The sequence below is a fragment of the Anomaloglossus baeobatrachus genome, chromosome 4 (genome assembly GCF_048569485.1).
Source record: "Anomaloglossus baeobatrachus isolate aAnoBae1 chromosome 4, aAnoBae1.hap1, whole genome shotgun sequence".
Classification (NCBI taxonomy): Eukaryota; Metazoa; Chordata; class Amphibia; order Anura; family Aromobatidae; genus Anomaloglossus; species Anomaloglossus baeobatrachus.
This window is the reverse complement of record NC_134356.1, coordinates 702,514,314-702,525,630: the sequence shown is the minus strand read 5'-3', so window position 1 is coordinate 702,525,630 and position 11,317 is coordinate 702,514,314.

Below are 11,317 nucleotides of genomic sequence, written 5' to 3'. Positions count from 1 at the left end.
TGTCAGTAACAAGTCACCTATGCTCAGGACGTGTCAGTAACAAGTCACCTGTGCTCAGGACGTGTCAGTAACAAGTCACCTGTGCTCAGGACGTGTCAGTAACAAGTCACCTGTGCACAGGACGTGTCAGTAAGAGGTCACCTGTGGTCAGGACGTGTCAGTAACAAGTTACCTGTGCTCAGGACGTGTCAGTAGCAAGTCACCTGTGCTCAGGACGTGTCAGTAACAAGTCACCTGTGCTCATGACGTGTCAGTAACAAGTCACCTGTGCACAGGACGTGTCAGTAAGAGGTCACCTGTGCTCAGGACGTGTCAGTAATAAGTCACCAGTGCACAGGACGTGTCAGTAACAAGTCACCTGTGCTCAGGACGTGTCAGTAACAAGTCACGTGTGCTCAGGACGTGTCAGTAACAAGTCACCTGTTCTCAGGACGTGTCAGTAACAAGTCACCTGTGCACAGGACGTGTCAGTAAGAGGTCACCTGTGCTCAGGACGTTTCAGTAACAAGTCACCTGTGCTCAGGACATGTCAGTAACAAGTCACCTGTGCTTAGGACGTGTCAGTAAGAGGTCACCTGTGCTCAGGACGTGTCAGTAACAAGTCACCTGTACACAGGACGTGTCAGTAACAAGTCACCTGTGCTCAGGACGTGTCAGTAACAAGTCACCTGTGCACAGGACATGTCAGTAAGAGGTCACCTGTGCTCAGGACGCGTCAGTAACAAGTCACCTGTGCACAGGACGTGTCAGTAACAAGTCACCTGTGCTCAGGACGTGTCAGTAAGAGGTCACCTGTGCTCAAGACATGTCAGTAACAAGTCACCTGTGCACAGGACGTGTCAGTAACAAGTCACCTGTGCTCAGGATGTGTCAGTAAGAGGTCACCTGTGCTCAGGACGTGTCAGTAAGAGGTCACCTGTGCAGAGGACTTGTCAGTAACAAGTCACCTGTGCACAGGTCGTGTCAGTAACAAGTCACCTGTGCACAGGACGTGTCAGTAAGAGGTCACCTGTGCTCATGACGTGTCAGTAACAAGTCACCTGTGCACACGACGTGTCAGTAACAAGTCACCTGTGCTCAGGACGTGTCAGTAAGAGGTCACCTGTGCTCAGGACGTGTCAGTAACAAGTCACCTGTACACAGGACGTGTCAGTAACAAGTCACCTGTGCTCAGGACGTGTCAGTAACAAGTCACCTGTGCACAGGACGTGTCAGTAACAAGTCACCTGTGCTCAGGACGTGTCAGTAAGAGGTCACCTGTGCTCAGGACGTGTCAGTAACAAGTCACCTGTGCACAGTTCGTGTCAGTAACAAGTCACCTGTGCTCAGGATGTGTCAGTAAGAGGTCACCTGTGCTCAGGACGTGTCAGTAACAAGTCACCTGTGCACAGGACGTGTCAGTAACAAGTCACCTGTGCTCAGGACGTGTCACTAACAAGTCACCTGTGCTCAGGACGTGTCAGTAAGAGGTCACCTGTGCTCAGGACGTGTCAGTAAGAGGTCACCTGTGCACAGGACTTGTCAGTAACAAGTCACCTGTGCTCAGGACGTGTCAGTAAGAGGTCACCTGTGCTTAGCACGTGTCAGTAAGAGGTCACCTCTGCTCAGGACGTATCAGTAACAAGTCACCTGTGCTCAGGACATGTCAGTAATAGGTCACCTGTGCTCAGGACGTGTCAGTAACAAGTCACCTGTGCACAGGACGTGTCAGTAACAAGTCACCTGTACACTGGACGTGTCAGTAACAAGTCACCTGTGCTCAGGACGTGTCAGTAACAAGTCACCTGTGCTCAGGACGTGTCAGTAACAAGTCATCTGTGCTCAGGACGTGTCAGTAACAAGTCACCTGTGATCATGACGTGTCAGTAACAAGTCACCTGTGCACAGGACGTGTCAGTAAGAGGTCACCTGTGCTCAGGACGTGTCAGTAACAAGTCACCAGTGCACAGGACGTGTCAGTAACAAGTCACCTGTGCTCAGGACGTGTCAGTAACAAGTCACCTGTGCTCAGAACGTGTCAGTAACAAGTCACCTGTGCTCAGGACGTGTCAGTAACAAGTCACCTGTACACAGGACGTGTCAGTAACAAGTCACCTGTGCGCAGGACGTGTCAGTAAGAGGTCACCTGTGCTCAGGACGTGTCAGTAAAAAGGCACCTGTGCTCAGGACTGTGAAGATGTAATTTACCCTCTCACTGTATATGCTGTACAGATTCCTATTTCAAGCTGGGTTCATTGTCTTATTTGAACTACTTCTGTGTACATTTCTATTGTTGTAGGTAATCACCCCCCTAAAATGCAAGGTTATATCCTCTTGAGGCACTTCCATCCCTGGGAGTAGGGGGAGGTGGGCCTAGAGTCCAACTAGTGTAAACTCTGCTTACCTGGGAGATTCAGGCAGAGTGAGCTGAAACTTGAAGAGGGCAGGAGCTCCAGCCTGTGTGGCTGTGGACACGGACGGAGCTAGGCCTGTGTGGCGGCCCGTGGGATTGTGTGGAACTCTTTGGACTACTGTAAGGACGATTGCTTTGTTATCCGGTCCGAGGATTGTCGGGAAGGGCCCCCGAATCTGTTTTATGTGGACTTATCGTGTGCTGTTCCAGTGTTCTTGTGAATAAACCTGTTGGATCGTCCCTCGGCCTCGTCCATCCTTTGCTCTGTTGTACACCCCCGTCACAAACTGGTTGGCAGCGCTGGCATCAGAGCAGAAGGAATGGAGGACAACGGCCCATTAACATCTGGAATCAGAACCTCAGAGTACAAGAACTGGACTGTGGTGAGCCTACAAACAATGGCCCGTGAAGTAGGAGTTCGTTTCAAAGGACTCTCCAAGGAGCAGCTGATTGAGGCGCTAGAAGGAGTCTGTTCGCAAAATGACGTGGAGGAAGGATCCTCACAGCAAACGGAAGAAAGACGGCAGCCGGAGGTGAATACCCAAAAAAGTCAATGGGTTGTGTGGTACAAGGAGGAGATGGCACTGCTTGGAGATGAGGCCACCATAGAAGATAAGAGGGAGGCCATGCGTGGAGCTGAAGAGAAGGAGCGCAGGATGGAGGAGATGGCATTGCTGGATAAGCAGCTCGCTGTGGAAGCCGCGAGAGGTTCCAGACAGACTGTAACCCCAGCACCCATCATGAGGGAACTTCCCAGGGTGTCCCGCAAAGACTTTAAGCCATTTAATGAGGCTGCAGGCGACATTGAGGGCTTCTTCCAGGACTTTGAGCATCAGTGTCGATTAATGGAAGTCCCGGACAGGGAGCGTGTCCGGCATCTGGTTGGGCTCCTAGAGGGGGGAGCTGCTGAAGCCTATAGAGCTATGGACCCTCGGTGGAACTGTGAGTATGCGGATATTAAACAGACTATTCTAGAACATTATGCTGTGACCCCAGACACTTACAGGACTCAGTTCCGTGCTTTAGCATGTGATGGGGAAGTGTCTTTTAAGATATATGCTCATAGACTCAAACAAATATGTAATCGCTGGCTGGAGGCAGAGGAGGCCTTATCTTGGGAGACCTTCCTGCAGGTCATCCTAAAAGAACAATTCTTTGCCCAGTGCCCCGCTGAGATCCGGGAATGGGTGCGTGAGAGAAAACCAGCGACAGTGGAGGAAGCTGCTGCTCTCGCTGATGAGGCTCTCACCATCAAGCCTCAGTGGAGGGTTCTGTTGGAGGATGGAGAGACGCCTAACAGCTCCACAACACCGGATGCCCCCAGTTATTCTGTCCCCATTGTTCCCCGTTCCTCTAAGCCACCACATGTTGATACCCGTGTTAATGTGCCTTCAGTTGCTTCTACTGCACTTTCTGGAATACGCCGGGGAGAGGAAGTAACAGAGCGCAGGTGTTATGTTTGTAGACATCCCGGGCATTTGCAGGCCTCATGCCCAGCCAGGCCATGGAGGAATCATCCTCAAACCCCTACAGCACCTTCAGGTGGGAGCCGGCCTCCAAGTTCCCCTACCCCTTACCCAAGAGGACGCCTTGGATGGAGGGAGACCCAGCGCAGATGCTATCAATGTGGACAGCCAGGGCATCGGCAAGTCTCCTGCCCAGCTGTTCAAATGAGGACTGATCCTGCACCCAATCGGATTGTTAATTATTTACAGCCCAGTGCCATGGAGGAAGATGTGGCACCGTTATGTGAGGACTGGCCTAGTGACTCAGCCCCCCATGTTGCACCACCAGGAGTTTACGGGGTGCGACCCGCAGTTATGACGACTTCTGCTCATCGAGGTAAGCACTTGCAGGAGGTTGTGCTGGATGGACAGAGACTTGTTGGATTTTGTGACTCGGGTGCTTTCCTCACACTGGCTGATCCCCGAGTGGTTCGGCCTGAGGCAATCCATAGAGGACCTGGGATTGTTATTGAACTGGCTGGTGGACAATGGAGGACTATTCCCACAGCCACTGTGGATCTGAGCTTTGGTTTTGGGGTCAGGCGATGTGTGGTTGGGGTGATGGGTGGTCTGCCTGCAGCTGTTCTCCTGGGCAATGATGTGGGAGAGCTACGATGCCAATTCGTGGCTGCATGAAGCCACATGTAAGTAACGCTCTGCCTGTGTGTACTTAACCAGTGACCTGTAGAGGTCCCTAGTACGTACACAAGTTGGGAGGGGGAGGGATTGTGAAGATGTAATTTACCCTCTCACTGTATATGCTGTACAGATTCCTATTTCAAGCTGGGTTCATTGTCTTATTTGAACTACTTCTGTGTACATTTCTATTGTTGTAGGTAATCACCCCCTAAAATGCAAGGTTATATCCTCTTGAGGCACTTCCATCCCTGGGAGTAGGGGGAGGTGGGCCTAGAGTCCAACTAGTGTAAACTCTGCTTACCTGGGAGATTCAGTCAGAGTGAGCTGAAACTTGAAGAGAGCAGGAGCCCCAGCCTGGGTGGCTGTGGACACGGACGGAGCTAGGCCTGTGTGGTGGCCAGTGGGATTATGTGGAACTCTTTGGACTACTGTAAGGACGATTGCTTTGTAATCCGGTCCGAGGATTGTCGGGAAGGGCCCCCGAATCTGTTTTATGTGGACTTATCGTGTGCTGTTCCAGTGTTCTTGTGAATAAACCTGTTGGATCGTCCCTCGGCCTCGTCCATCCTTTGCTCTGTTGTACACCCCCGTCACAAGGACGTGTCAGTAACAAGTCACCTGTGCACAGGACGTGTCAGTAACAAGTCACCTGTGCACAGGACGTGTCAGTAACAAGTCACCTGTGCACAGGACGTGTCAGTAAGAGGTCACCTGTGCTCAGGAGGTGTCAGTACCAATTCACCTGTGCTCAGGACGTGTAATTAAGAGGTCACCTGTGCTCAGGACGTGTCAGTAACAAGTCACCTGTGCTCAGGATGTGTCAGTAAGAGGTCACCTGTGCACAGGACTTGTCAGTAACAAGTCACCTGTGCTCAGGACGTGTCAGTAACAAGTCACCTGTGCACAGGACGTGTCAGTAAGAGGTCACCTGTGCTCATGACGTGTCAGTAACAAGTCACCTGTGCACAGTACGTGTCAGTAACAAGTCACCTGTGCTTAGGATGTGTCAGTAAGAGGTCACCTGTGCTCATGACGTGTCAGTAACAAGTCACCTGTGCACAGGACGTGTCAGTAACAAGTCACCTGTGCTTAGGATGTGTCAGTAAGAGGTCACCTGTGCTCAGGACGTATCAGTAGCAAGTCACCTGTGCTCAGGACGTGTCAGTAAGAGATCATCTGTGCTTAGGACGAGTCAGTAAGAGGTCACCTGTGCACAGGACGTGTCAGTAACAAGTCACCTGTACACAGGACGTGTCAGTAACAAGTCACCTGTGCACAGGACAAGTCAGTAACAAGTCACCTGTGCTCAGGACGTGTCAGTAACAAGTCACCTGTGCTCAGGACGTGTCAGTAACAAGTCACCTGTGCACAGGACGTGTCAGTAAGAGGTCACCTGTGCTCATGACGTGTCAGTAACAAGTCACCTGTGCACAGTACGTGTCAGTAACAAGTCACCTGTGCTTAGGATGTGTCAGTAAGAGGTCACCTGTGCTCATGACGTGTCAGTAACAAGTCACCTGTGCACAGGACGTGTCAGTAACAAGTCACCTGTGCTTAGGATGTGTCAGTAAGAGGTCACCTGTGCTCAGGACGTATCAGTAGCAAGTCACCTGTGCTCAGGACGTGTCAGTAAGAGATCATCTGTGCTTAGGACGAGTCAGTAAGAGGTCACCTGTGCACAGGACGTGTCAGTAACAAGTCACCTGTACACAGGACGTGTCAGTAACAAGTCACCTGTGCACAGGACAAGTCAGTAACAAGTCACCTGTGCTCAGGACGTGTCAGTAACAAGTCACCTGTGCTCAGGACGTGTCAGTAACAAGTTACCTGTGCACAGGACGTGTCAGTAACAAGTCACCTGTGCACAGGACGTGTCAGTAAGAGGTCACCTGTGCTCAGGACGTGTCAGTAACAAGTCACCTGTGCTCAGGACGTGTCAGTAACAAGTCACCTGTGCACAGGACGTGTCAATAAGAGGTCACCTGTGCTCAGGACGTGTCAGTAACAAGTCACCTGTGCTTAGGACGTGTCAGTAACAAGTCACCTGTGCACAGGACATGTCAGTAAGAGGTCACCTGTACACAGGACGTGTCAGTAAGAGGTCAACTGTACACAGGACGTGTCAGTAACAAGTCACCTGTACTCAGGACGTGTCAGTAAGAGGTCACCTATGCTCAGGACGTGTCAGTAAGAGGTCACCTGTGCACAGGACTTGTCAGTAACAAGTCACCTGTGCACAGGTCGTGTCAGTAACAAGTCACCTGTGCACAGGACGTGTAAGTAAGAGGTCACCTGTGCTCAGGACGTGTCAGTAACAAGTCACCTGTGCTCAGGACGTGTCAGTAAGAGGTCACCTGTGCACAGGACTTGTCAGTAACAAGTCACCTGTGCAAAGGTCGTGTCAGTAACAAGTCACCTGTGCACAGGACGTGTCAGTAAGAGGTCACCTGTGCTCATGACGTGTCAGTAACAAGTCACCTGTGCACAGGACGTGTCAGTAACAAGTCACCTGTGCTTAGGATGTGTCAGTAAGAGGTCACCTGTGCTCAGGACGTGTCAGTAACAAGTCACCTGTGCTCAGGACATGTCAGTAATAGGTCACCTGTGCTCAGGACGTGTCAGTAACAAGTCACCTGTGCACAGGACGTGTTAGTAACAAGTCACCTGTACATAGGACGTGTCAGTAACAAGTCACCTTTGCTCAGGACGTGTCAGTAACAAGTCACCTGTGCTCAGGACGTGTCAGTAACAAGTCACCTGTGCTCAGGACGTGTCAGTAACAAGTTACCTGTGATCATGACGTGTCAGTAACAAGTCACCTGTGCACAGGACGTGTCAGTAAGAGGTCACCTGTGCTCAGGACGTGTCAGTAACAAGTCACCAGTGCACAGGACGTGTCAGTAACAAGTCACCTGTGCTCAGGACGTGTCAGTAACAAGTCACCTGTGCTCAGGACGTGTCAGTAACAAGTCACCTGTGCACAGGACGTGTCAGTAACAAGTCACCTGTGCATAGGACGTGTCAGTAAGAGGTCAACTGTGCTCAGGACGTGTCAGTAACAAGTCACCTGTGCACAGGACGTGTCAGTAAGAGGTCACCTGTGCTCAGGACGTGTCAGTAACAAGTCACCTGTGCTCAGGACGTGTCAGTAACAAGTCACCTGTGCACAGGACGTGTCAGTAAGAGGTCACCTGTGCTCAGGACGTGTCAGTAACAAGTCACCTGTGCTCAGGACGTGTCAGTAACAAGTCACCTGTGCACAGGACATGTCAGTAAGAGGTCACCTGTACACAGGACGTGTCAGTAACAAGTCACCTGTGCACAGGACGTGTCAGTAAGAGGTCAACTGTACACAGGACGTGTCAGTAACAAGTCACCTGTACTCAGGACGTGTCAGTAAGAGGTCACCTGTGCTCAGGACGTGTCAGTAAGAGGTCACCTGTGCACAGGACTTGTCAGTAACAAGTCACCTGTGCACAAGTCGTGTCAGTAACAAGTCACCTGTGCACAGGACGTGTCAGTAAGAGGTCACCTGTGCTCAGGACGTGTCAGTAACAAGTCACCTGTGCTCAGGACGTGTCAGTAAGAGGTCACCTGTGCTTAGCACGTGTCAGTAAGAGGTCACCTGTGCTCAGGACGTGTCAGTAACAAGTCACCTGTGCTCAGGACGTGTCAGTAACAAGTCACCTGTGCTCAGGACATGTCAGTAATAGGTCACCTGTGCTCAGGACGTGTCAGTAACAAGTCAACTGTGCACAGGACGTGTCAGTAACAAGTCACCTGTACACAGGACGTGTCAGTAACAAGTCACCTGTGCTCAGGACGTGTCAGTAACAAGTCACCTGTGCTCAGGACGTGTCAGTAACAAGTCACCTGTGCTCAGGACGTGTCAGTAACAAGTCACCTGTGATCATGACGTGTCAGTAACGAGTCACCTGTGCACAGGACGTGTCAGTAAGAGGTCACCTGTGCTCAGGACATGTCAGTAACAAGTCACCTGTGCTCAGGACGTGTCAGTAACAAGTCACCTGTGCTCAGGACGTGTCAGTAACAAGTCACCTGTGCTCAGGACGTGTCAGTAACAAGTCACCTGTGCTTAGGACGTGTCAGTAAGAGGTCACCTGTGCTCAGGACGTGTCAGTAACAAGTCACCTGTGCTCAGGACGTGTCAGTAACAAGTCACTTGTGCACAGGACGTGTCAGTAAGAGGTCACCTGTGCTCAGGACGTGTCAGTAACAAGTCACCTGTGCACAGGACGTGTCAGTAAGAGGTCAACTGTACACAGGACGTGTCAGTAACAAGTCACCTGTGCTCAGGACGTGTCAGTAACAAGTCACTTGTGCACAGGACGTGTCAGTAAGAGGTCACCTGTGCTCAGGACGTGTCAGTAACAAGTCACCTGTGCACAGGACGTGTCAGTAAGAGGTCAACTGTACACAGGACGTGTCAGTAACAAGTCACCTGTGCACAGGACATGTCAGTAAGAGGTCATCTGTACACAGGACGTGTCAGTAACAAGTCACCTGTGCACAGGACGTGTCAGTAAGAGGTCAACTGTACACAGGACGTGTCAGTAACAAGTCACCTGTGCTCAGGACGTGTCAGTAACAAGTCACCTGTGCACAGGACGTGTCAGTAACAAGTCACCTGTGCTCAGGACGTGTCAGTAAGAGGTCACCTGTGCTCAGGACGTGTCAGTAACAAGTCACCTGTGCTCAGGACGTGTCAGTAACAAGTCACCTGTGCACAGGACGTGTCAGTAACAAGTCACCTGTGCTCAGGACGTGTCAGTAAGAAGTCACCTGTGCTCAGGACGTGTCAGTAAGAAGTCACCTGTGCTCAGGACGTGTCAGTAACGAGTCACCTGTGCACAGGACGTGTCAGTAACAAGTCACCTGTACTCAGGACGTGTCAGTATCAAGTCACCTGTGCTCAGGACGTGTCAGTAACAAGTCACCTGTACTCAGGACGTGTCAGTAAGAGGTCACCTGTGCTCAGGACGTGTCAGTAAGAGGTCACCTGTGCACAGGACGTGTCAGTAACAAGTCACCTGTGCACAGGACGTGTCAGTAAGAGGTCACCTGTGCACAGGACGTGTCAGTAAGAGGTCACGTGTATCGCGGGGTGCGGGGGGGGTCCTCGGTGCGGAGGAAATATTTATAGTTTGTGGATTCGGATTCTTATTATTTCCCGGTAATGGAGTAAGAGGATCAGTGTAATCTCCGCTAATCCCCCCATACATCACCGCGGAGACGGCCGGAGCAGGGGGAGACGAGGCCGGGGGCGGCAGAGGGGGCACGTACCACGGGAAGACTGCCGTGATAGCGGCGGAGGAGGATAGCGGCAGAGGTATACAGGAGCAAAGTGGCGGTGGTATACGGGGGGATGGCGGCGGTCCTGTATATGGGGCTGCGGGGAGCATTGCTGGGGTGATGCGTCGGGGGTCCTGTATATGGGGCTGCGGGGGGCATTGCTGGGGGGATGCGTCGGGGGTCCTGTATATGGGGCTGCGGGGGGCATTGCTGGGGTGATGCGTCGGGGGTCCTGTATGTGGGGCTGCGGGGGGCATTGCTGGGGTGATGAGTCGGGGGTCCTGTATGTGGGGCTGCGGGAGGCATTGCTGGGGTGATGAGTCGGGGGTCCTGTATATGGGGCTGCGGGGGCATTGCTGGGGTGATGAGTCGGGGGTCCTGTATATGGGGCTGCGGGTGGCATTGCTGGGGTGATGAGTCGGGGGTCCTGTATATGGGGCTGCGGGGGGCATTGCTGGGGTGATGAGTCGGGGGTCCTGTATGTGGGGCTGCGGGAGGCATTGCTGGGGTGATGCGTCGGGGGTCCTGTATATGGGGCTGCGGGGGGCATTGCTGGGGTGATGCGTCGGGGGTCCTGTATATGGGGCTGCGGGGGGCATTGCTGGGGTGATGCGTCGGGGGTCCTGTATATGGGGCTGCGGGGGGCATTGCTGGGGTGATGAGTCGGGGGTCCTGTATGTGGGGCTGCGGGGGGCATTGCTGGGGTGATGAGTCGGGGGTCCTGTATATGGGGCTGCGGGAGGCATTGCTGGGGTGATGAGTCGGGGGTCCTGTATATGGGGCTGCGAGGGGCATTGCTGGGGTGATGCGTCGGGGGTCCTGTATATGGGGCTGCGGGGGCATTGCTGGGGTGATGAGTCGGGGGTCCTGTATGTGGGGCTGCGGGTGGCATTGCTGGGGTGATGAGTCGGGGGTCCTGTATGTGGGGCTGCGGGAGGCATTGCTGGGGTGATGCGTCGGGGGTCCTGTATATGGGGCTGCGGGGGGCATTGCTGGGGTGATGAGTCGGGGGTCCTGTATATGGGGCTGCGGGGGGCATTGCTGGGGTGATGAGTCGGGGGTCCTGTATATGGGGCTGCGGGGGGCATTGCTGGGGTGATGCGTCGGGGATCCTGTATATGGGGCTGCGGGGGGCATTGCTGGGGTGATGCGTCGGGGGTCCTGTATATGGGGCTGCGGGGGGCATTGCTGGGGTGATGAGTCGGGGGTCCTGTATATGGGGCTGCGGGGGGCATTGCTGGGGTGATGCGTCGGGGGTCCTGTATATGGGGCTGCGGGGGGCATTGCTGGGGGGATGAGTCGGGGGTCCTGTATGTGGGGCTGCGGGGGGCATTGCTGGGGTGATGAGTCGGGGGTCCTGTATATGGGGCTGCGGGGGGCATTGCTGGGGTGATGCGTCGGGGGTCCTGTATATGGGGCTGCGGGGGGCATTGCTGGGGGGATGAGTCGGGGGTCCTGTATGTGGGGC